The sequence below is a fragment of the Adiantum capillus-veneris genome, chromosome 30 (genome assembly GCF_014529385.1).
Source record: "Adiantum capillus-veneris isolate H3 chromosome 30, ASM1452938v2, whole genome shotgun sequence".
NCBI lineage: Eukaryota > Viridiplantae > Streptophyta > Polypodiopsida > Polypodiales > Pteridaceae > Adiantum > Adiantum capillus-veneris.
Window position 1 is genome coordinate 11,090,747 of NC_140960.1, and position 25,303 is coordinate 11,116,049.

The window sequence follows — 25,303 nt, forward strand, 5'->3', positions numbered from 1 at the left end:
AGCGAAGCTAACCTCGTTGTAGATTCGAGCAGTCACGAAGATCTGATCTTGGCTTTCGAGTCGAGGTCCAAAGAACCCCCACAGGACGATTCAATCATTCAGGAAGAAGCGATCTTGGCTCTCGAGCCTTGGTCCAAAGAGCCCTCACACGAAGTATTATGTGTTCGCATGATTGATACGCACGCATTGTTCGAGTGTTTCATTCGTGACGGTTTCCTGTATTTTAGTCAGCATCGTTATGTGATCCCTTTTACTAGGCATGACATATTGTATGTTGAGCACGTTTCTCTCATGGATGAGCACGAATGTATGCGGATTGTTCATGACAAGCTGAAAAGTTTGTATGTCAAGAAGTCGCATTCCATGTCTCTTCCTTGGCATGACACAGTTTCCGAAAGAGCACACGATAGTATGAGCACCAAGCATGGGCATTTCCATTGTGATTTGCCACCGTTGATTGATTTCGATCAAACAGAAAAGATTCGACCTCATTGTCTGCATGTGTTTGATGAACGGGTTGTCACTCCATCTCTATGTTCATCTACATTGCATACACAGTCTTTAGAGAAGACTAGATTTTTTTCCTTCACTTTACATAGAATGGGTATGTTCATGGTTTTGTGTCGGAGATGGTTTCAGGAATTTTCAGCCATGGAGATTCTTGAAGACGAAAGAAGCAGGACTCTAGACGAAGTTGACGCATCGAAGGAGCCACAGAAGACTTTGAGTCGCTTTCGGCGCGGCCCAAAGAAGCAAGCGTTGCAGACATTTATGAAATTCAAGTACTGCACGACCCACACCTCAGAGTGGGCCGGCGAAGAGTCCCTTCCAAGATTCCGGATACTGTTGGCGATCTCCCTCGACGCCATACAGTTCGGTACCAGTACCTCACTTTGAAAAGGAGGGGATGTCACGTGACACATGTCACAAAACGGGAGCGTACACGAGCACTTAGAAATCTGAAAAATAAAATACTTTGCAAAGGTGAGAGAAGGGAGAAGATCGACACAGTATTGGGGACCAGAAGATGGGCTGGTCCCCCCCCCGTCAAGAGTATTCTTTATTCAGGGAGAATTCTTATACAAGCACGAGAACCCGAGGAAACCCCTCCGTTCTGTAATCTTAGACCCGAAGGTCGTGCTTTCCCGTAACGGGCTTGGGCACAAGGCCGTTCCTTCCCGTAAAGGACTTAGGCGCGAAGCCGTACTTTCCCGTAAGGGACTTAGGCGTGAAGCTGTACTTCCCATGAGGGGCTTTCCCGTAAGACGGAAGATTCCTGCAAAACAAACCACACAAAGCAATAATTCTCAATGCGTATCAACACCTTATACCTGTCGCTCCTTGCTCGGAAAAGCGACCTCCGTACTCAGTCGTCACACGAACACTTGCAATTTCCGTCGCCAACACTTGCTCCAGAATCCCAGCGCTAGCTCCTTTTGCTGCTTCCGACGTGTCCTAAAACTGGAACGCTTGCTGCCCTTTTATAGGCCCTTGCACCCGACGGGAATAGGAGCCGAAAAAGCAGAACCCTGGAGCCCCTAGAGAGAGGAGAGAGAGAGATCGCTGAATCTGGCCTGCCTAGCTTATTAGCGCTGGGTTTTTTTTTAGAGAGCCTTGCTTTATTTTATTATAAGAGGGCTGGTCACTTAAAAGTGACCGGCCACTTTATAAAATAAAGTGTGAACCCGTTCAAACTTTAAAAACTCACTTAGTTAGTGAAAATAATGCTATACGAACACATTCCAAGCGTCCCTGGGTGCAGAACACGGCACAGATGCAATGCAGACACAGACTCCTCGCGGGAAAGCATCTGCCCTCCTGCGAATGTTCCTGCTTTTTGTAAAAAGCTTCATTGAACCCATCTTTATTCTTGTGCTTGCGTTCTTACGCGTATTTTCTTACTCAGTTCGGATTTCCTCCTTAGCCTACGGAATGCCCCCTTATTGATGCACCCGTCACCCATCATGTGACGCATCAGGGGCACTCGTAACCCGGCCCTTTCCACCGAACTTACGGAAACTCCTTCGCGATGTTTACCGTCACCCATCAAGTGACACATCAGAGTTGTCCATTCTTGATGGTACTTCTTATAGCTACAATCTTTTAACAGTTCTTAGTATACACAATAAAATATCCTAGAGAAAGAAATTAATCATTAAAAGAAAAAGAATAGTCCAATTAGCAACATCCCTCTGGCTTCTAAACAGTTGACCTCAACTATAGTGCTTGGACATATACCTCCAGTATCTCGGGATAAGCTACTAATTCCTCCTACGTCATCCACTGAGCATCTAGATTCGAATAGTTCTTAAACTTAACCAAATACTTCCGTGTTATTTTTCCGGACTTGAGAGGCCGCTCCTGATGACGTACTATCTGCTCCGGTTGGAGTATTTCTTCTGTTTCCTCAACCTCAGGAGGTTCCTCAGCACTAGGCTGGCTCGGAGGCGGTCCCACATATGACCGGAGTAAGCTGACATGGAAAGCATTATGGATCCTCCAATTAGGCGGTAGCTCTAATCGGAAGGTGACAGCATTCACTCGCTCAGTGATCTTAAACGGCCCATAATAACGGGTAGAAAGTTTTACCACCTTCCCCTTATGAGACGCTTGTTTCTTAAGTCTTGTCTTCTCAAACTTGAGTAAGACTAACTGCCCGACTGTTAAGTCTAGATTCCTCCTGTGCTTGTCTGCAGCTTTCTTATGCTTTTCCTGAGAGCGTAGAATAGCTCTCCTAACTTGCCCATAGGCTGTGTCCAAATCCCGGACAAATTCATCTGCTGCAAAGATCTTATCCTTAGTTAAAAGGATTGGTGGAAGCAAAGGCTTACCATAGAGAATCTCAAAAGGTGCTTTCCCCGTCGATGAGTGTATGGTATTGTTATATGCATACTCGACAAGAGGCAAATATTTCTCCCAGTCAGATTGTCGGTCTGACACATAAGCTTTTAACATATCCAATACTGTGGAATTGGCTATCTCACTTTGCCCGTCCGTTTGAGGATGGTAGGCAGATGAAAAATTCAGCTTCGTACCAAAATTATCCATCAAGGCACGCCAAAAATTTCCTGTCATGCGAGGATCTCGATCACTCACAATAGACTCAGGCATTCCATGATGCTTAAAGATCTGTGCCAAGAAGACCCTAGCCATATGATCTGCTTTGATCGTTTTCTTGACTGGTATAAAGTGTGCTTGCTTGCTAGACCTGTCCACAATGGTCCAGATCGCGTCATTTCCTGTCTAAGTTCTAGGGAGGTCCATGATGAAGTCCATGGCAATACTTTCCCAAGGTTCATTAGGCACAGGCAAAGGTTGTAGCAACCCAGGCGTCTTATGCCGATCATACTTCACTTTTTGGCAAACCAAGCATTCTCTGACATACTTATCAATGTCTGCTTTAAGGCTAGGCCAAAAGAAATATCTTTCCATTGCTAAGGTCGTAGGGAGAATACCCCGATGACCCGCATAAGGTGAAGCGTGTGCTTCATCCATGATCTTCTTTCTTAATGGTTCCGCCACACATATGGCCTGATGGTAGTAGAGATACCCGTCCCGAATGGAATAGGGAAACTCATTCTCTCCACGATGTAGCTTTCCCCAAATGGTGGAGAAATCTGGATCATTCGGATACAAATCTGGTAGTGCTTCTAATTCTTGGTGATACACCGAAGTGATAGCGTTCACCCTTGGCCGCCTAGACAATGCGTCCGCGACCACATTCTTACTCCCAGTCGTGTGAAGGATCTGGAAGTGAAACATAGACAAAAAGTTTGCCCATCTCATCTGCTTCTCAGATAGTTTCCTTTGCGTAAGAAAATACCGCAAACTCTGGTGATCAATCTTGATCACAAAATCCGCTCCTAGAAGATAGTGCTTCCAGTTGGATAAGGCGTGAATCACAACCGTGAGTTCCTTTTCGTAGATTGATGCATGCAACTCTGCATCCTTAAGCCGTTTGCTTACGTAGGCCACCGCATGGCCTTCTTGGTTTAACACTGCTCCGATGCAATCGCCTGAAGCATCGCAGTGAACCTCAAATGGTTTCCTTAAGTCCGGCACTATCAAAATAGGTCCATGGCTTAGCAAGTACTTGAGCCGATCAAAAGCTCCTTGTTGTCTCGATCCCCATCTGAAAGGAATCTTCTTCTTTGTCAAATCATGAAGTGGTCCTGCTACATGAGCAAATCCTCGGACAAACCTTCGATAATACGAACATAATCCCAGGAAGCTACGTACATCTTGTACCGTAGTGGGAATAGGCCAATCTTCTACCACTCGGATCTTGGCAGGATCCATACTCACTTGATTGTGAGAGACTATACGACCGAGATAGTGTATCTCTGAGAGAAAGAACTCGCTCTTCTTTGCATTCACATGAGCTTTCGCAATTCTTGAAACACCAAGTCCAAGTGCTTCCGATGTTCCTCTTCTGACTTAGAGAAGATGAGTATGTCGTCAAAGAATACTCCCGTAAAAGCTCGATACAGACTGAAAATGCGGTCCATCATGCGATTGAACATCGCAAGAGCATTGGTCAAGCCGAAAGGCATTACCAAAAATCCGTATAGTCCAAAAGTTGTGCAGAAAGCAGTCTTATGGACATCCTCAGGGGCAATCCGTATCTGATGATACCCACTCTTTAAGTCTATGCGACTAAAGACACTTGCACCCTGCAACTTATCGAGTATATCATCAATCCGAGGGATCGGAAAGCGATTCTTGACCGTGATCTTGTTTAAAGACCTATAGTCTATGCACATTCGAAACGTGCCATCTTTCTTCTGCACCAGTAGAACTGGAGAGCAGTAGGGTGAAGCACTTGGCCGTACTAACCCTTTCTCTAGAAGCTCGTTGACTTGCTTCAGAATTTCCTCTTGTTGAGCAAGACTCACCCGATAAGGGGGTTGATTGGGAGGCGAGCTACCCGGTATGAGATCTATGCGGTGATCTTCCGGGCGTACCGGAGGGAGTTCATCAGGAAGTGTTTCCGTGAAACAATCTTTGTACTTTTCAATAAATTGAAGACGCTTAATTTCCAGACTAGAGAGAGAGTCCCCACTAGTTTTATCCTTCTCAGTGCAAAAATCAAGTAAGCAGAAACACACTTCTTCATTTATTTCTTAATGGAGATATGGCTTACAATTGGGAACTGCCAATCTCCTACATCAGCATGAATCTGTATTTTCTTACCCCCATGATCAAAAGTGAGGGTCTTTTCCACATAATCGGGAATAGGTGTCATCTGGAAGTGCCATGGCATACCCAAGATGATATCACATCCCTCGATGGGTGCCATCAAAAATGATTCACGGTCCTTGTACTCGCCAATCTGAAGATTGAGTTGTCCTTGCACGGGAGTTGCATTGGTTGTCAACCCCTCGAATGCCGATCCGGATGTAACCGGTGTGCCAAGCTGAGCCGGTGTGAGGCACAAACGTTCCGCAATATCCAGGGAGATGAAGTTATCCGTGGATCCTGGATCATAAAGAATCAGTACTCGCTGGTTGTTCAAAGACCCCCAGCCCTTCAGAAGTTGACGCTTCCCTTTCTCCGTTTCTGTGTTTCCTTGAACATCTGGAATTGAGTTCGAGCTTGGTGGTGCGGGTTCCTTCCTTGCTTTCTCTTGCCTCGTAGAGGCTTGTTCTTGCCGTTGCTGCTTTAGCGGGCAATCCGGTTTCATATGTCCTTTCTCGCCACAGTAGAAGCATCTTCCTTCCTCTCTGAAAGTTTAAGTTGAGTAGGAGAAAGATACTTAGTTCGCTTGCCATTGCTCTCTGGCTTCTTAGAATGATCATAGTCCCTAGATGGAGGACGTTTTCTTCCTTGGCCCCCTTGGTCATCGTAGACCCCTCTTTGTCTTGCACGGTAAGTGCTATGCTCCATTTTTCTGGGCGTCCCAGTTGAGTGCAAATCCTCAGCAATGATTGCTGACTCCATCATCCTCTAAAGAGTATCATACGTATACACTTTCATACTCTTTCGAAGCTGCGGTTGAAGACCCACTTCAAACTTTCGTTTCTTTTCCTCGTCGGCAATCTTCATGAAGGGAGTGACCTTCAGAAGAACCGACCAATACTTGTCCACATAGGTCGTTACTCTTTCATGTTCCTTCTGGGCAAGCCAATCCCATTCCTTCCGTATGTCCTGCTCGAAGTCAGGTAGAAGAAATTGTTCATAAAATTCAGATTTGAAGCTCTCCCAAGTTCTGGCCTAAGAACCTTCCAGAATCTTGGCTAACCACCAATTACTTTCCGTTTCCTTGAGGTGCATCCCCACATGGCATAATTTGGATCTTTCTATGAAGTGCCCATTGGTAAAGGCGACTTCAAACTGTCTGATGAAGGACAGTGCTTTGGAGATGTCTCTCCGTCCGTTGTAGGTTTCGAACTTGATGTCCTTGTCGCCCGATTTGAAGACTCTCCTGCGATGTTGAGACTTGCGACCATGCTTCTTGAATCGAGGCTTATCTTTAGGTTGATGTAGGGTAGTAGTAGTAGCGACTTCCTTCTTCTGACGAGATGATCGAGAAGTAGAAGTATAATCAGGAGAGTAGGATGGAGATGAGATAGAGATGTCCTTGCTCTCGTCTAGTAAAGAGAGCGCTTTTTCCTGGCCTTTCCTTGGAGTAGGCCGTTCATTCCGATCCAAAGATCCTTTGTGCACCTCGGCATGTTCTTCTTCTCTTTCCTCCTGTGGTCTCAAGCCAACAGTGTGGTCTGGATGCCTGGCTGCATCGGTTCCATTCGTTTTCTTCATTCCGCCCAAGAGCTTTTGGACATCTGACAATAGTAAGATTTGTTGCAAATCCGTAAGCTGAGCTTGCACTTGTGGAAGCTCCTCTTCAACGCTTCTCCCTTCGCCCGACACGGTTCTTCCCGTTCTTCCCGGAATCGTCCTTCTTTGCAGAGAAAGAGAGGAGTCCGAGCTCCGATACCACTGTCACAAAACGGGAGCGTACACGAGCACTTAGAAATCTGAAAAATAAAATACTTTGCAAAGGTGAGAGAAGGGAGAAGATCGACACAGTATTGGGGACCAGAAGATGGGCTGGTCCCCCCCCGTCAAGAGTATTCTTTATTCAGGGAGAATTCTTATACAAGCACGAGAACCCGAGGAAACCCCTCCGTTCTGTAATCTTAGACCCGAAGGTCGTACTTTCCCATAAAGGGCTTGGACACAAGGCCGTTCCTTCCCGTAAGGGACTTAGACGCGTAGCCGTACTTTCCCGTAAGGGACTTAGTGTCACGTGACACATCCCAACCCTATGTGTCCGTGGACAAGCTATACCACAACAGGGTTCAGTCAGTTCAATCAAGTTTAGATTAGCAATGATCTGGCACTTTTGTGAGTCTATTCGTAGACCGTGCATGCCCAATCACTTAGCATAGATGCATATCCTCCGGTTGCACACAGCATGATCATCGGAATTCCCATCAGAGTCCATTAGCATCAGTTAGGGGAATTTTCCGATGCATTTAGTCTATTTTCCTATTTTTGGTTATTTTCACTTATTATTTTTAAGTGACTTTCCTACAAAAGTAGGTAGGGCAATTTTGCTAAGTTAATATATAAGCAAACCAAAGTTAGCACTTTCTGGCAGAAGAGGCAGCAGGAGCTTCCCACTCAACAGGCAACTTCTCAGCAGTACCCCCCTTATGACCCCGCGCCATCCTCCCACTCCCCTTAGCGTTTTCAATCCACAACAGAACCTCAGCTTCATTAGCGTTTTCAGCCTTGGAATACCTGCAGATCCCAGCGTTTTCAGCAAACCCTAAAAACGCAGCAAACCCTAAACAAAACCAGCGTTTTTGGATCAAAAATTCAGCAGTTGAAACGCAGGTTTTCAGCCTTAGCAAAGGTAGCAGATCAGCCCAAAAAGGTTGCAGATGGTTCCCCATTTTCAACCATAAGAACACAACCCAAAACAGTCATTTTCAGCCACCGAAACAATCCCAGAAATTCAGCATCAAGAAGATCCCAGATTTCAGCCCAAGTCGCCGTCGTCACCGTCGTCGTCGTCATCGGCGTAGTCTCATTGCATCAGTCCATTGCATTCGCATTGTACACCTTTGTGCAATCAAAGTAGACCACTCTGGCCGACGAGAGTGGGGCCTTCGGAGGAGGGTTTTACAAACCTCTCGGTGTCGTATCTCTTCTCTCTCCTTCTCTCAATCTCATTCACTTGCACGCACAATATCCACTCACTTTGTTCGTGATCATATCACTCTCCATAAGACGGAAAGCTCTCTCTTTCCCTGAGAACTAAAAGGAACCTTGAGCGATAAAGATCACTAATCTTGAGAAAATACAACATTCATTCTGCAGCACCTAACATTGGTATCAGAGCTTTGGAAGTGTTCTGCATTACTCAAGGAAAGAACCACAAGAATTTTTTTGCTTGTTGCAATCGCACGAACCCAAGTTTACTTGGGCGTGGCGATTCCTAATCGTGTTCTGTTGAAGAGTGACAGGAATCCCAAGAAAGAAGGGCTTGTCCAACCTCCCCTTGTGTCTCTTTTCACTCATTGAGAGCGGACCGTGCACTTAGCGGCCGACCAATCGACGTGAGGTGCGAAAAAGCAACCTTGGTGTGAGCGCAAGGCCGCCAAGGGGTGCGCCCACGGAAAGGAGTAGAACTCGGGTGAAGAGAAGATCCTTCTCCAACGCGATTTGCAAGCAAAAGAAAACCTCAAGAACCCAAGATTTTCACAAATCGAGGATCTCAAGAACCTCAAGAACCCAAGATTCTCACGAATCAAGGACCTCAAGAACCCAAGTTCCTCGTGAACTTAAGAACCCAAGACCCCCAAGATCCCACAAGAACCCACGATTGCAGAATGGTCATCACTCGAAGCGGAATGGATACTTCGCTTGGAGGTGATGAGCATGAGAGAGGCGAAGAAGAATTTTCCACACCAGGAGGTTTTTCCGACCCTTCCCCATCTACGAGAAAGATTGCACTAACTCCTATGGAGGAGTTGGCCCAAGAAAGAGAAGCAGAAAGAAAAGCCTACGAAGAAGACATGGCAGCCATAGAGCGCAAGTACCAAGAACGAAGGGCAACCATAGATCGAGAGAACAAAGCAAGTCAAGCAGAATTTGATCGAGAGAACAAAGAAAGTCAAGCAAGATTTGACCGCGAGAACAAAGCAATACGGCAAGAGATGTTGCGACTCTTTTCTCAAATGCAAGCACAGATGCGACAGGATCGGGAAAAGGAGACTCTCTCAGTCTCTTCTTCTCCCAAGCATGACACACAGGATTTGCATGATTGTGTGAAGCATGATGATGATGATTTGATTGATAATGATTTGCATGATGATGAGAAGCATGATGAATTGAATGATTATGAGAAGCATGATGAATTGAATGACAATGATTTGCATGATGATTTGAATGACAAGCATGATGATTTGCATGATCAAGATGTGATTTCTCACAAGCATGATGATTTGCATGATCAAGATGTGATTTCTCACAAGCATGATGATTTGCATGATCAAGATGTGATTTCTCACAAGCATGATGAATTGCATGAAGATGATGTGATTGTTCACAAGGATGATGTGTTAGTTGATGCTTTTTCTAGCGAAGCTAACCTCATTGTAGATTCGATCAATCACCAAGAATCGATCTTGGCTTTCGAGTCGAGGTCCACAGATCCCCCACAAGAAGATTCGATAGATCCCGAAGAAGCGATCTTGGCTCTCGAGCCTTGGTCCAAGGAACCATCACAAGAAGTATTATGTGTTCGCATGATTGATACGCACGCATTGTTCAAGTGTTTCATTCGTGAAGGTTTCCTGTATTTTAGTCAGCATCGTTATTTGATCCCTTTTCCTAGGCATGACATATTGTATGTTGAGCACGTTTCTCTCATGGATGAGCACGAATGTATGCGGATTGTGCATGAAAAGTTGAAAAGTTTGTATCTCAGGAAGTCACATTCCATGTTTCTTCCTTGGCATGACACAGTTTTTGAAAGATCACATGATAGTATGAGCACCAAGCATGGGCATTTCCATTGTGATTTGCCACAGTCGATTGATTTCGATCAAACAGAAAAGATTCGAGTACATTGTTTGCATGTGTTTGATGATCGGGTTGTAACTCCGTCTCTATGTTCATCGACATTGCATACACAGTCTTTAGAGAAGACAAGATTTTTTTCCTTCACTTTACATGAAATAGGTATGTTCATGGTTTTGTGTTGGAGATAGTTTCAGGAATTTTCAGCCATGGAGATTCTTGAAGACGAAAGAAGCAGACCCCTAGACGAAGTTGAAGCATCAAAGGAGCTACAGAAGACTGTGTCGCTTTTGGCACGGCCCAAAGAAGCAAGCGTTGCAGACCTTTATGAAGTTCAAGTACCGCACGACCCACACAGCAGAGTGGGCCGGCGAAGAGTCCCTTCCAAGATTCCGGATGCTGTTGGCGATCTCCCTCGACGCCATACAGTTCGGTACCAGTACCTCACTTTGAAAAGGAGGGGATGTCACGTGACACATCCCAACCCTATGTGTCCGTGGACAAGCTATACCACAGCAGGGTTCAGTCAGTTCAGTCAAGTTTAGACTAGCAATGATCTGGCACTTTTGTGAGTCTATTCGTAGACCGTGCATGCCCAGTCACTTAGCATACATGCATATCCTCCGGTTGCACACAGCATGATCATCGGAATTCCCATCAGAGTCCATTAGCATCAGTTAGGGGAATTTTCCAATGCATTTAGTCTATTTTCCTATTTTTGGTTATTTTCACTTATTATTTTTAAGTGACTTTCCTACAAAAGTAGGTAGGGCAATTTTGCTAAGTTAATATATAAGCAAACCAAAGTTAGCACTTTCTGGCAGAAGAGGCAGCAGGAGCTTCCCGCTCAACAGGCAACTTCTCAGCAGTACCCCCCTTATGACCCCGCGCCATCCTCCCACTCCCCTTAGCGTTTTCAATCCACAGCAGAACCTCAGCTTCATTAGCGTTTTCAGCCTTGGAATACCTGCAGATCCCAGCGTTTTCAGCAAACCCTAAAAACGCAGCAAACCCTAAACAAAACCAGCGTTTTTGGAGCAGAAATTCCAGCGTTTTTGGATCAAAAATTCAGCAGTTGAAACGCAGGTTTTCAGCCTTAGCAAAGGTAGCAGATCAGCCCAAAAAGGTTGCATATGGTTCCCCATTTTCAACCATAAGAACACAGCCCAAAACAGTCATTTTCAGCCACCGAAACAGTCCCAGAAATTCAGCATCAAGAAGATCCCAGATTTCAGCCCAAGTCGCCGTCGTCACCGTCGTCGTCGTCGTCGTCATCGGCATAGTCCCATTGCATCAGTCCATTGCATTCGCATTGTACACCTTTGTGCAATCAAAGTAGACCACTCTCGCCGATGAGAGTGGGGCCTTCGGAGGAGGGTTTTACAAACCTCTCGGTGTCGTATCTCTTCTCTCTCCTTCTCTCAATTTCATTCACTTGCACGCACAATATCCACTCACTTTGTTCGTGATCATATCACTCTCCATAAGACGGAAAGCTCTCTCTTTCCTTGAGAACTAAAAGGAACCTTGAGCAATAAAGATCACTAATCTTGAGAAAATACAACATTCATTCCGCTGCACCTAACACTTAGGCATGAAGCCGTACTTCCCGTGAGGGGCTTTCCCGTAAGACGGGAGATTCTTGCAAAACAAACCACACAAAGCAATAATTCTCAATGCATATCAACACCTTATACTTGTCGCTCCTTGCTCGGAAAAGCGACCTCCGTACTCAATCGTCACACGAACACTTGCAATTTCCGTCGCCAACACTTGCTCCAGAATCCCAGCGCTAGCTCCTTCTGCTGCTTCCGACGTGTCCTAAAACTGGAATGCTTGCTGCCCTTATATAGGCCCTTGCACCCGGCGGGAATAGGAGCCGAAAAAGCAGAACCCTGGCACCCCTAGAGAGAGGAGAGAGAGAGATCGCTGAATCTGGCGCTTTTAGAGAGAGGAGAGAGAGATCGCTGAATCTGGCCTGCCTAGCTTATTAGCGCTGGGTTTTTTTTAGAGAGCCTTGCTTTATTTTATTATAAGAGTTTAAGTGACCAGCCACTTTATAAAATAAAGTGTGAACCTGTTCAAACTTTAAAAACTCACTTAGTGAAAATAATGCTATACGAACACATTCCAAGCGTCCTCGGGTGCAGAACACGGCACAAATGCAATGCAGACACAGACTCCTCGCGGGAAAGCATCTGCCCTCCCGCGAATGTTCCTGCTTTTCGTAAAAAGCTTCATTGAACCCATCTTTATTCTTGTGCTTAGGTTCTTACACGTATTTTCTTACTCAGTTCGGATTTCCTCCTTAGCCTACGGAATACCCCCTTACTGATGCACCCGTCACCCATCATGTGACGCATCAGGGGCACTCGTAACCGGCCCTTTCCACCGAACTTACGGAAACTCCTTCGCGATGTTTACCGTCACCCATCAAGTGACACATCAGAGTTGTCCGTTCTTGATGGTACTTCTTATAGCTACAATCTTTTAACAGTTCTTAGTGTACACAATAAAATATCCTAGAGAAAGAAATTAATCATTAAAAGAAAAACAATAGTCCAATTAGCAACAACACATCCCAACCCTATGTGTCCGTGGACAAGCTACACTACAGCAAGGTTCAGTCAGTTTAGATTAGCAGTGATCTAGCACTTTTGTGAGTCTATTCGTAGACCGTGCATGCCCAGTCACTTAGCATAGATGCATATCCTCCGGTTGCACACATCATGATCATCGAAATTCCCATCAGAATTCATTAGCATCAGTTAGGGGAATTTTCCAGTGCATTTAGCCTATTTTCCTATTTATTGGTTATTTTCACTTATTATTTTTAAGTGACTTTCCAACAAAAGTAGGTAGGGCAATTTTGCTAAGTTAATATATAAGCAAACCAAAGTTCACACTTTCTGGCAGAAGAGGCGGCAGGAGCTACCCGCTCAACAGGCAACTTCTCAACAGTACCCCCCCTCATGACCCCCATCGCCATACCTCCCATCACCCTCGGTGTTTTTCCCACGACAGAACCACAACAACATTAGCGTTTTTGCCTTTCCTCAGCCATCACCAGATCAGCCATTGCCTAGCGATTCCCCACCCCACTTCAGCCAGCATTTTCTCATGCAAAAACGCCAGCAGACTTCAGCAGATTTTCAGCGTTTCGTTTTCAGCAAATCAGCGTTTTTGATCTGCAGTTCAGCCCCTTGAAGAAACGCAGATTTTCAGCCTCAGACTCCGTAGCAGATTCCCCCCAAGAAGGTTGCAGATGGTTCCCCATTTTCAGCCATAAAACACAGCCCAAAACAGTCATTTTCAGCCACCGAATCAGTCCCCGAATTCAGCGGTTAGAAGCCTATAGATTTCAACCATCGAGTCGTCGTCGTCATCACCGTTGTCGTCATCGGCATAGTCCAACTTGCATCTGTCCATTGCATACGCATTGTACACCTTTGTGCAATCAAAGAATAGAGCACTCTCGCCGACGAGAGTGGGGCCTTCGGAGGAGGGTTTTACAACCTCTCGGGTGTCGTATCTCTTCTCTCTCCTTCTCTCAGTCTCATTCACTTGCACGCACAATCCACTCACTTTGTTCATGGCCACAGCACTCTACAAGACGGAAAGCTCTCTCTTTCCCTAAGAACTAAAAGGAACCTTGAGCAATAAAGATCACTAATCTTGAGAAAATACAACATTCATTCTTCTGCACCTTACACGCTAGAACCTCCGTTGATTTCCTCACTCGTGCAATTGGGTAAAACCGTTTCCTCCCTGACAGATTCACTGCCAGAATCCATGTGTTGCAGAAAAAGGGATCAGATCCTACGTAGCAAAAGAATCGTTTGAGCTCTGATACCAATGTAATAAACTTGAATACCCTAAGCCGAAGATCAATTGTAACACATGAGAAACTGCAAATGACTTGAAGAGAGTGAGAGAGAGAGAGAGAGAGAGAGAGAGAGAGAGAGAGAGAGAGAGAGAGAGAAGCAGAGTCGACATGGCACGGCATAGTTTCACGCCCAGATGCATTGGCACCAAAAATTGGCACCCCTCTCAGTATTTCTTTATTATTATGCTTCGCAAAGTACAATGTCCGCCTCCTTCTCTTAGTGCTCCCAAGCCAATATAAAGAGAAAGAAGGCCCTGAGCACACTTATGAAGGCCTTTGGACAAACGCAAAAGCAGTTACAATGAAAAGTTGCAGTTCTAAAATCTCATGGCCCCAAAGCAAGCCCTCCATGGGTTTTTCGTACGCTGCTGCCACGTCATCAAACCTCCACAATTTGTGCCATAAACCGCAAGCATCCATATAGCCTACCACGTCAGCATGTTCTACGCAATTTTTGGGGTCCTGGCTTTCTTTAAAGGTTTTAGGTCCCTCAGCCAGGTCTCAAAAGTTGGAAGACTTAGGTTTTAATCCCTAACCTCTCTAGGCCCCTCGAAAGGAACCAATAAGTTGGAACAACTTCTTTTGCCTCATTTCACTAGGATTTTGGACCCCTCTGTCTGGCTCTGTCCTTTAGGCCATGCCATGTCATCACTGTGTGACAAGGAATGTCACAAGTAGGTGACATGGCGTGCCCAAATGGAAGGAATGGCGAGAGGACAAGGGAGTAGAGTAAAACTCTAACGGGCCATGAGCTTAGAGGACGGGTACAACCGAACGCTCCCTAGACAGCAGTCAACGTCGCTTGGAGATTCAAGCATACAACCAAATGCTCCTTGTTGGGTTAAAGGCCCAAATGGCCCCCTTTTAATGTATATTTTAAAAGTACTAACCTTTGGCCAAGTTCACATTGAACTTGGCCACTAACTTATTAAATTGGTCCTTATACAAATAATAAAGGGATAGTGAGTTTTTTACAACTCACTCACTTATCCCCTTACAACTCACGAGCGCCTTCTCACTCTCTCTTTCGATCTGCTAGCACCCAGCTTGCTGTTGGCCTTCGCCATCTCTCCCTACACACACCCCGCACACTCTCGCGTGCTCTTTCACTTGCACACACCGCCGTGCACTCATCAACTAGTATCAGAGCCCGATTAGGGTTTGCCCCCAAACCTGCAAACGCTGAATTTCAGCCAAGAAGGTCAACTTTCACGCGAGATTTTGCAATTTCGTCGCCAAAGGACTCGTCCCCCGATACTAGAGCCCCCCCGGCAACCCAAATAGACCCAAAACAGGCTGAAATTAGGTCAAAAACAGCAAATTACAGGTTATGACCGCAAAATACAGGTTTTGCAAATGATGTATTAAGGTGTAGGAATACTTTTGCTAAGTCCCCGGCACTCGGAAACACTGAAATTGCCAAAAAACAAGCCCTAAAACAGGTATTTTGAGCAAATTTCAGATTTACCCAGGTTGCTGCAAGTGTTTTTATGGTGCGATTACATTGAGGAAAGTGCAAATTGATGCAATCTACGCACGTTTGACAAATTTTGGCTATGTATGACCATTTGTGGCTCAATTTCATGCAATTTTGATGCTACAAATTGGGGCTTTTGCGCTTACATGCTTCTAAAGGCTGTGTATTAGCCTTATGTATGTCCTCTGAGGCTAAAAACAACTAAATTTGTTGTTTTTTAGCACAAATTCGCTCGCTGAAATTTCCTGCGCATAAATTTCAAAAATTGAATTTTGTGCCCAAATCGACTTATTTTGCCCCAAATTGCTCCTGTGACCATTTGGAGTTGTAGTGCACATCTTTGTGAGGCTATACTCTGATTTTTGCACATTTTGCCCAAAAAATCAGCGTATTATCCCCCTTATTTCGTGCAACTATGGCCTCATCTTCTTCGGATGTGAAGAACCTCTTCGAGATTAGGAGGTTCGATGGAACAGGTTTTGATCTTTGGAAAGATAGGATTCAGGGAATCCTATTTCTTAAGGATTGCGAAGGGGCACTTGAACAGGTAAAGCCACAGAATATAACGAATGAAGCATGGGTTAGCATGAACAGGAAGGCCGTTACATACATTAAAATGGCCATGACGGATGAGACCGTCATTGATGTGAAAGGTCTCATGACTACTTTTGATGTGTGAGAGAAGTTAAAGGGAATGTATGAAAATACAACGCCTGTCAACCAGGTGCACTTGATGCGAAAACTTGTTCGCATGCAACTAGATGAGTCCAAGAGCGCGGCAGAGCACTTGTCATTATTCGCAGGTACTTTGTCGCAGTTACAGGATTCTGGCTTGCCCCCTTTTGATGATAAGCTGAAAGCTATCTTCTTGCTTATGACCTTACCTGAGTCATGGGAAACTTTGGTGGTTTCGTCGTCCAATAACCCCAATTTGACCTTTGATGGTGTTAGGGGTTCTATTTTGAATGAAGAAATCAGGAGGAAAGCAAGTGGAGAGGGAGGCAGCTCTGCCAACATGGTTAGAGGCACGACAGAAAAGAAGAATGCTTATGCACAAAGGAGTAAGAGTAAGAGTAAAGAAAGGGGAAATGCAAGCAAAGGCAAGGGTGATGTGACTTGCTATCAATGTGGCAGGAAAGGTTACAAGAAACCCGATTGCAGGTACTATAAAGCTGAGTTAGAAAGAAAAAAAAATGGCGGAGACAAAAAGAAAGAGAAGAAGGAAGTCAAGGCAGATGCACACGATAGCTCAAAGGACAAAGAGAAGCCCGATGTGGCTTCTAGTGTCGTGATTGAGGAGCTGTCAGATGTAGAGGACATCTTGTGTGCCACTTTGTCAGATGATGATACTTATGACTTTGATGCCTCTCTAAATGTTCATTCACAGGACATGCAGATCACCAAGAGTGATCTTATTGATGCTTTGTTGACTGTCAATGATGCATTGTCCCAGACTTGGATTGTTGATTTCGGTGCTTCATTTCGTGTGACTCCTATCAAGGAGTGTTTCTCTACTTTTGATGTAGGCAAGCGTGGCCATGTATACCTTGGAAACAATCATACATGTTCCATTGAGGGTATTGGCACAGTGCATCTCTCCATAGATGGCACAAATGAGCTTGTCCTGCATGATGTTAGATATGTGCCGGGAATCAAGAAGGGTCTGCTTTCTGTTGGTCAGATGAATATGCATGGTTACAGCATCTTGTTTGAGAGAGGATCATGGAAAATGACCAAAGGCTCAAGGCTAATTGTAAAGGGCACAAAGAAAGGGACACTTTACTGCATGCATGGAAAGGCCGTGTTGGGTAAGTTTATTGCATTGGTTGAAATTAACTCTCACATGGAGTTGTGGCACAAGAGGCTTGGCCATGTGAGCCAAAAGGGCCTTTCTAAGCTTTGTACTTTGAACAAGCTTGATGCTAAAGGCACAAAGCTTGATTTTTGTAATGAATATCAATATGGCAAGCAAGTAAAGCGTTCTTATTACTCTGGTGTCTCTCGTAAATCTTGTGTGCTTGATCTTGTACATTCTGATGTATGTAGCATGCCTACTAAGTCTATGGGTGGTGCATGTTATTTTGTCTCCTTTGTTGATAATCATTCTAGGAAAATTTGGGTTTATTTGCTTAAGTCTAAGGATGAAGCCTTTGCTGCGTTTAAGAGATTTCATGCATTTGTGACCACCCAAACAGGTAGAAAGCTAAAATGTTTGCGTACAAACAATGGGAGGGAGTACAAAAGTGCTGAATTTAACAAGTTTTGTGAAAATTTGAGCATTAAGAGGGAGCCTACTGTACCATACAGCCCCTCTTCTAATGGTGTTGCTGAAAGATTCAATAGGACACTTTGTGAGAGGGTGAGATGCATGCTGTCCACAGCTAATCTCTCTCATGAATTTTGGGGAGAAGCTTTGAAAACTGCAGTGCATATATGCAATCGATCCTCTCACATGTCTTTGAAAGGTGACATCCCTGAAGAGGTTTGGTCTGGCAAGCCTGCTTCATATAATCACTTACGCATTTTTGGTTGCGAAGCTTTTGTGCATGTTAGACCTCAGTTGAGGAGTAAACTAGATGCGAAGTCCATTAAAGGCCTCTTCATGGGATATGGTGAAGAAGACGAAATGGGTTACAGGATTTGGTTACCTCAGTCAAAAGGGTTGTACGCAACCGGGATGTTGTTTTTAATGAGGCAATGCTGCTTCAAAACAATTGTGCCTCAAAGCATGACCATAAAAGGGTGAAATTTCAGCATGACCAGCCACCTCTTAGGCCTATTTTTGACCCTCAGGATGCACCACAAATGGCTGAAAATGTAGATGATCCAGTGGTGTTTGAGCCAGATGATGTTGGACAGCAAATTGAGGCTCCTGAAGGGCATTTGCAGCCAAGAAACAATGCTGAAAATGGTGCTGAAAATTATGTACAGCAGTCCATTGTTGATGATTTTGTAGTGCCACCTGATGTAAACCCATTGCCGGATAATGTGGATCATTGGGTGAGGCAGTCTACTCATCAAAGACGGCTTGTGAGTCGATATGACCCCTCTTTGCATTACATTATGTTGACAGATGAGGGAGAGCCTCTTACGTATAAAGAGGCAAAGACATGTGAGCATAGTGACAAGTGGGAGCTTGCTATGCAGGAAGAGATTAAAGCTTTGCATGCTAATCATACTTGGGATTTGGTTGAATTGCCCAAAGGAAGGAAGGCTATTCCTAACAAATGGGTGTATAAAATTAAAACTGTTGATGCAAAACCCCAAGTATAAGGCAAGGCTTGTTGCAAAGGGATATGTTCAAACCGAAGGCATAGACTTTCAGGAAGTGCTCTTTCCTGTTGTGAAGATGACCACTTTGCGTGTATTGTTTGCCATTGTGGCTGCTCTTGATTTGGAAATGGACCAAATGGATGTACATACCGCTTTCTTGCATGGTGATGTGGAAGAAGAGCTTTACATGAAGCAACCCGAGGGTTTTGTTATCCCTGGCAAGGAACATTTGGTATGTATGCTCAATAGAAGCTTGTATGGGCTGAAACAATCATGTAGACAGTGGTACAAGAAGTTTGATCGCTTCATGCTTAAACATGGTTACAAAAGAAGCCATGCAAACCATTGTTTGTATACCAAACGTGATGAGGATGGCAGCCCTATCATTCTTGTGCTCTATGTAGACGATATGTTGATAGCTGCAAAGAAAAGAAGCACTGTTGATGCTCTTAAAGGGCAGCTGAAATCTGCGTTTTCAATGAAAGACCTTGGGGCAGCTGAACATATACTTGGAGTGCGTGTTACACGGCAAAGAGACAAGCGTCTATTGTATTTGTCGCAAGAAAAGTACATTGAAAAAGTGCTGGACAGATTTAACATGGCTGAAGCAAAGCCTCTTGGTGTGCCATCACAGCCATATGTCAAGATCTCCAAGGATGATTGTCCCAAGCCAAAGGAAGAAGCCAATGACATGCAAAGTGTGCCTTATGCTTCAGCTTGTGGTTCACTTATGTATGCTATGGTTGCTACTAGGCCTGACATAGCCCATGCAGTGAGAGTTGTTAGCCGATTTATGGCTAATCCAGGCAGGTTGTATTGGGATGCAGTGAAGTCCATTATGAGGTACTTGAAAGGGACTAAAAACAAATGCCTCTGCTATGGTAAAGGACCAATGGAGTTGAAGGGATTTTGTGACTCTGACATGGCTGGTGATGTGGATACACGGAAATCCACAAGTGGCTATGTATTTACTCTTGCGGGAGGTGCTGTTTCATGGTGTTCTAGATTGCAAAAGATTGTTGCATTGTCTACGACAGAGGCTGAATATATTTCAGCCACTGAGGCTTCCAAAGAAGCTATTTGGTTAGCACGCCTATGCAGTGAGTTTGGTTTGCTTGCCAAGGCACCTATGCTTGGTTGTGATAGCCAGAGTGCCATATGTCTGGCAAAGAACGCCATGTTTCATGCACGCACAAAGCATATTGATGTGCGGTATCACTTCATACGAGAAGTGCTTGAGGATGGCCTTATTACATTGCTTAAGGTCCATACATCACAAAATCCAGCCGATGCTCTCACTAAGTGCTTATCCAAAGCACAACATCATCTATGCATAGAGATGGTGGGAGTCACGTAGCTTAAAGGCGCCATTTATGCCTTTAAGTGGGAGGTTGTTGGGTTAAAGGCCCAAATGGCCCCCTTTTAATGTATATTTTAAAGGTAAGGTACTAACCTTTGTGAACTTGGCCACTAACTTATTAAATTGGTCGTTATACAAATAATAAAGGGATAGTGAGTTTTTTACAACTCACTCACTTATCCCCTTGCAACTCACGAGCGCCTTCTCACTCTCTCTTTTGACCTGCTAGTGCCCAGCTTGCTGCTGGCCTTCGCCATCTCTCCTTGCACACACCCCGCACACTCTCGCGTGCTCTTTCACTTGCACACACCGCCGTGTACTCATCACTCCCTAGATGTTTTGTTTGCGTCGTTCCGAGGTTTTCCAACATACAACGAAACGCTCCCCATACATCCCGTCTACGTTGTTCCGAGGTTTTCAAGCATACAACGAAACGCTCCCCAAACATCCCGTCTGCGTTGTTCCAGGTTCAAACAATACCAAAATAACATTTCTCACTACTCCACCCGAGAGTAAATCACCAAGAATTGAAACCAATATTGAAATCAAAGTCAAACAGTTCAAATCGGCACCAAGACAGGTTTAAAACAGATACCATCCATTTCAAACAAACTCCAAACAGGATCACCGAATCAAACAAAACTCAAACTTAAAAAGCAATCTCGACATCAGTCGAGCTCGAAAAGACGAATGGTTTTCCATCCTGAAATCTGCACCAAGATTAGGGTTAGATTTCTTCCATAAGGTTGTAGCCAACCGCAGCATGGTCCATAAGCTCTTGAATAGTCGAAACAAGCCTCGGCAAACACTGTTCCTGTAGCGGTGATGGTAGTCCCAACTTCTCCCAAGGCATAGCAATCACATTGGACCTCCAAGGTTATCAGGTTGAGAAGAGAACCTATTGCAAGGTGTCGAAAAAATTTAAGTTGTAATCTGCTAAGGCTTCCATGGCAAGCATTTCAGGATATCCCACTTTGCAAGAATCTACACTCTGAAGGAAGATGCCAAAAAGCATGTAACTTCGAGCAAAAAACAAATTTTGAAAGCTTGCCAAATCCTTGGAGTGTGCGGCTCGGTAGCTATAGAGATCCACCACTTCATGGCACCGCCTCTGAGAAAAAAAGGGTGCGAAAAATATCTTTGATCCTTCTCTTGCAAGTGATCTTAATGGCTTATGCCCTGTAAGTCAAAGCGATCAAGACGGGAGCGCGCCCGACGCGCGATGAAGTAAGGGTGGGAGTGGCTAGTAAGTCCCGCGTCGGGGCACGAATAAACTTCCATGTGCTTGCTCTGTCTGCTCTTTGGTAAGACCGGTATGCTTTGAGAAAAGCACACACCTGAAGCTCTAATACCACTGTCACAGAGACAGGCACCACGTGCCAATGGAAAAGAACAGACTGAACAACCTTAAGCACTTCAAATTACAACTTAACTGAAAGAGATAGAGAGTGCACAACACACGAGACGGGGAGTGGCAGAGTTCCACCCCGAGAGAGCACTGACCCCAAACCTTGGCGCCCCTTTCAGTATTTCTTTATAATGCTTCAACTCAGTGCAAGCCGGTACTCCACGCTTTGCACCTTCACCCGGAAGCATGCCAACAAATGAGCCCTTGGCTCATATTTCAGGCCATGAAAAGCAATTACATGAAAAGCTTCGAGTTCTAAAAGCATCTGGCCTCCCCAAAAGCAACCAACGCAAATCAAGGAAACTCCATACACTGTTGCCACGTCAACGCGTAAAACGCGGAAATGTCTATACAGTCCTGCCACGTCAGCATGTCAGCGGAATTTTCGGGTTGTCTGTACAAGATGCCATGTCATCAGCTCTCCAAGCAAGAGATTGAGAGTGTGTGTGTGTGCGGTACTGCTTTATTTTAATGCCTTTAGGTCCCCTGGCCCCAATTGGACGGGGTCCCATAAGTTGGTGGAAACTCTTCTTTAAAAATAGGCCACTTGACAAGACTTTGCAAGTTGGTAAAACTTCTTGTGCCGCTTCTACTTCTTCTTAGGTTTTAGGCCCCTCGATCGAGATCTGCAAGTTGGCTCCGCTCTTCAGTGGCTTGACACGTCAACAATTTGTGACACTTCTCCAAAATCCTCTAGCATATAAGTATCCCACAACCTTTGGCAGTAGTCATCCAACATATCTTTCTTAGTCAATTCTCAGATGATGCCAAGCCGTGATGACATCTTCTTCATATTCTTCTGATATCCAAGTTGACGTGAAAATTCAAAAGAATTTTACCCACGTCGTAGGTGCTTCTCTGCGTAACAACAGAGTAGACCACCATGTATGTGCATTTCCTTTCAAAGTAAGATGCCTCCCTTCGCACCTTGGAGCATTCCGCAAACCGACCTTCCGAGAAGGCGATGTCAAAATGTTGTATGAACTCAAGAGCTCGATGGACGTCCTAGTAACCTAAAAACTAGATGGCCTCCCATGCCTTCTAGACTTTTTCAAATACATGCTTTTTCTCCGGTTCTCCCACCTTTTCTCATCCTCACTGGAACTAGAGGATGACGAACTATCAAAACTCTCTAAAGACAAAGAAAAATCTAGGTCATCCTCAAAATGAACACGCTTCTTGGATTTGCTTGCCACCTCGAAAGTCAACTTCCGGCCCAAATAACCAAAGAAATCCACCGATTTCTCTTCTTCCGAAAGTGCTTCAAGCCTTGCATTAACTGGTTCATCTTCTTTTCAAGAGCTTTGTCTACAAGTAAAGTTTCCACTTTTCTACACTCGCATTTTCTTTCAGCTTTTTTCTCGACCTAAGAGGAGAATCAATGGCCTCTCACCATTTCGAGTGAATCTCATCCATCGGGTAATTCTTCGGATACTTGACATATTTCTAGTTCTGGGAGTACATCAATCTTTTTACCTCGTCTCAACCTGCAATTGACGTTTGAACTCTGCTCTGGCAAAATTCCTTGCTGAGAATTCACATAAATCTTCGTTGGTTTCTTCAGTTCCCGCACTGGAAACCTCCCCTCAGAGGTGTCGTTTCTGTCAGATTCTCTGCGAGAACTCATGCGTGCTGCAGAAGGGATCAGATCCTCCGTAGAAGAATCTTTTTGCGCTCTGATACCATTGTTACAGGCTTGGACACTCCAAGCGAGAAATCAATAGCAACACACGAACAGAAACTGCAAACTCACTAAACTTGACAAGAGAGAAAGAGAGAGAGGAGAATCGACACGGCACGGCGGAGTTCCAAGCCAAGACGCACTAGCCCCAAAAATTTGCACCCCTTCCGATATTTCTTTAATATTAGGTTCACAAAGTACAGCTCCTCGAGGTCCAACTCTCTCCGAGACTACGTCCCAAATACTCCCCTGAGGAGGAACCCAGAGGCTCCTTATAAACTTACAAGGGATGCCCAAAAGCAAAGCCCCGGAACGCTTCAGTTCTAAAAGCACACAATCCCAAAAGCATCAGCACTCAAAAGCTCACGCAAACTGCCACGTCATCAGCTCAACGTAGATCGCGGAATTTTGTACAACCTACCACATGGCACAGCCAGTGCGATTTACAAATAGCAAACCAAGCGTCAAGCTTTTGATTATTTTGGAGTTTACGCCTCCCAGCCAGTGCTCCTTAACTTGATGGGTTAGGTTTTAAAATCCTAACCCCTTAATTTAGGCCTCATGCCCAAAACTCTTCAAGTTCTTCTAGGTTTAATATCTCCTTGTCCTCTTAGCCATTTTCCTTCCAATTGGGCGCGCCACATCATCACTTTGTGACAATGGGGGCCTAAGGGTTTGGAGTTTGAAGACCTAACCACTTGAACACCGGCCGAGGGGCCTAAAACCCTAAACATACAAAAGCTTCAACTCTAGCTGGAATTTCGTAATCGCACTGGCTGATGATGTGACAAGTTGTATAGATTTCCGCGATTTGCACTGGCTGTTTTGGGCAGTTTTTAGAACAAGCTTTTGGAAGCAGGTGCTTTTGGTGTCAAGTGCTTTTAGAACTGATGCTTTTGAGGCTCTGCTCTTGAGCATCCGTTGTCACGTGCACATCTAACCCTATGTGCATGTGGACAAGCTACTTCAGGTCTAGGGTTCAGGTCGGCTTAGGAAGTGTTTTGGCACCTTTGTGAGCCTGTGTGCAGGCCGTGCATGTCCAGGCACTTAGAGTAGTTGCATATCCTCTGGTTGCACACAGCATGACAGACAGTACCCATCATGAGCATTTTACATTACAGAGAACCCATTTTCCCTATTTTATCCATTTTTCACTTATTATTTATAAGTGACTTTGTTGGGAAACTGGGTAGGGCAAATTTGCTAAATTAATATATAAGAAACCTAGCGCTAGCACTTTCTGGCAGAAGAGGCAGCAGAAGTTCTAGTAACTTGCTGTGCACCTTCTTAGCAAGACCGACAGGAGGCCTAGCGTTATCTAGCCAACAAGAAGCAGATAGCGTTTTGGTTGCAAATCAGCCTAGCGTTTTCTACAATGAATTCAACGTAGCGTTTTCAGTAGATAGTAGATCAGCCTACAGTTTTCTACAACAGAATCAGCCTAGCGTTGTCTACAACAAATTCAACATAGCGTTTTCAACAGATACCAGATCAGCCTACCGTTTTCTACAACAGAATCAGCCTAGCGTTTTTCAGCAGATCAAATTTGGCGTTTTTGCAGATCCCAGATCAAGCCTAGCGTTTTTGCACCTTGCAAATAGCATCAGCGTTTTGCAATTTTCCGGCGTCAGATCTCACCTACCCGCAGCAAATCCTCAGAATCACCTCACAGAATCAGCCTTAGCCTCGCAGATCTCACCTACCCGCAGCAGATCCTCGGCGTACCGTCAAATCAGCCAGCATTTTCAGTTTCAGCCCGCTGTACGCGGATTTCGACATCTACGCTCTCAGCGCATTGTCGTCGCGTCGTCGCCATCGCCGTCCTCGCCGACATAGTGTCAGAATTCAGCAATTAGCAGATTTGCAGATTTCAGCCCTAGCGTTTTCAGACTTTAGCCTGTCCTCGTCGTCGTCGTCATTGTCGTTGACATCGTCGGCAAGTCCATTGCATCTAGACCATTGTACCAGATTTGTGCAATCAATAGCATAGACCTCTCTCGCCACAGAGAGGAAGGCGCTTGGAGGAGGGTTTGTGAAACCGTCTAGTGTCATTCCTCTCTCTCTCTCTCTCTCTCTCTCTCTCTCTCTCTCTCTCTCTCAGCACCTTCATTCACAGTGTCAATTCACTTTGTTTGTGATCATTGCACTCTTTCACTAAAGAAACGGAAGGCTCTCCCTTCCGTAAG

At 44.9% G+C, this 25,303-nt stretch overlaps 1 protein-coding gene and 1 pseudogene across 2 annotated transcripts in view; one reads left to right on the top strand and one right to left on the bottom strand.

Annotated features, from left to right (window-relative positions):
* LOC147417537 (uncharacterized) overlaps positions 1-25,303 on the bottom strand; it is a 52,500-nt gene that overhangs the window by 19,376 nt on the left and 7,821 nt on the right. The window lies entirely within an intron of this gene.
* Positions 8,862-10,113, top strand: LOC147417538 (uncharacterized; annotated as a pseudogene).